Source organism: Leptopilina boulardi, unplaced genomic scaffold (assembly GCF_019393585.1).
Source record: "Leptopilina boulardi isolate dan_hultmark-lab unplaced genomic scaffold, ZJU_Lbou_2.1 LbouV2_121, whole genome shotgun sequence".
Taxonomy (NCBI): Eukaryota; Metazoa; Arthropoda; class Insecta; order Hymenoptera; family Figitidae; genus Leptopilina; species Leptopilina boulardi.
Window position 1 is genome coordinate 71316 of NW_026137665.1, and position 1538 is coordinate 72853.

Here is a 1538-nt window from a genome sequence, read left to right on the forward strand (position 1 = left end):
AAAATTGAAGGAAACCTTTTTTTAAAGAAATTACTTAGAATAACCTATAAAAAAAATGAAAAATCAAGATAATTTCAGTTTCCCTCCACCGATTATTTTCATTTTTGTCTTAAAATAATCAGAAGACATCCCCGAAGTAATTCCAAAAGAAAACGGTGATGTGCAAAGACTTTTGGGTTGAACTTAATCCAAGCCCACCGTGCTCTGTAAAAGCAATAACACAGGATCCCATGAGGTTTCCTGTGTAGGTTCCTATATGAACAACACGATAAATAGGAACACACATGGGATCTTATCCGAGATCTTGTATGAGTTCTTACATAGGTTCTCACATATAAGAAGATTAATAGCATATATATAAAAGCATTCTATAAAATCTTATTAAGCTGCTATTAATCTTCTTATATGTGAGAACCTATGTAAGAACTCATACAAGATCTCGGATAAGATCCCATGTGTGTTCCTATTTATCGTGTTGTTCATATAGGAACCTACACAGGAAACCTCATGGGATCCTGTGTTATTGCTTTTACAGAGACATAAGATCGTGCGCTTGATCTCACGCAAGTTCATCCCAGGAACCTTTTCATACAGGATCTTATGTGTGAACCTGTACGGGAACCCACATAAGAACTCACAAGAGATCCTGGATGGGATCCCATATGTGTTCTCACATAGGAATTTTCAACAGGGTACAGAAAGTATTTTGGAGTGATTGAATGTAAATACAAAAATAAAAGTGAAAATTTTTAAATTCAAAATGGCGGACTTTCCTAAAACTTATTTTTAAAAATGATCAAATTTGCTAACTCCAAATTCGTAATCACCGATTCTGAAACCCACCGAATAACAATTTTCGAGCGAATCCAATGAAATTTTTAATTCTCGTCCGCCATATTGGATCCGCCATTTTGAATTTTGAAAAACTGACTTCAAATTGGTAATCAGCGACCCCAAAAACCCTAGAATACCAAATTTTATTAAGATCCTGAAAAACTTTTTTCAACAAACTATTTGGCAAAAAAAAAGTGGAACACTCCTTCGAGAGAACAGAGATTAAGTTTCTGCTTATTAATTACTAACGAGGATACATATAGAAAGAAAAACTTTTTTCTATGTACTTTTATAATGTTAAAATAATAGTGTAATCAAATAAAAACAATTTTTGATATAAGAAAAAATGATTGAAAATACCGTTCGGATTTACCCCGGTTTTCCAATTTTCCGGGGTAAATACGAACGGTCTGATATTATTAATAAAATTTTACAGAAGGCAAAAATGTAAAATAGTTTCTGTTCTAGTATTCGTAACAAACAATTATAAATAATAAAATGAATTTTTAGCTTCTTTTTCTTCAAATACGAGACAAAATACTGAAAGAGTGTCATCTTTGATTTTCAACCTTTTTTGCAATACTCGTTATCTTTGTTTATGCTGTTGCTAATTAACAAACGAAAAATGGGATAATACTTAGAATCTCTTCAAGAGGATCTGAGGTAAAAATTCTTATGTCTATAATTTATTTTTTAAAATTTTA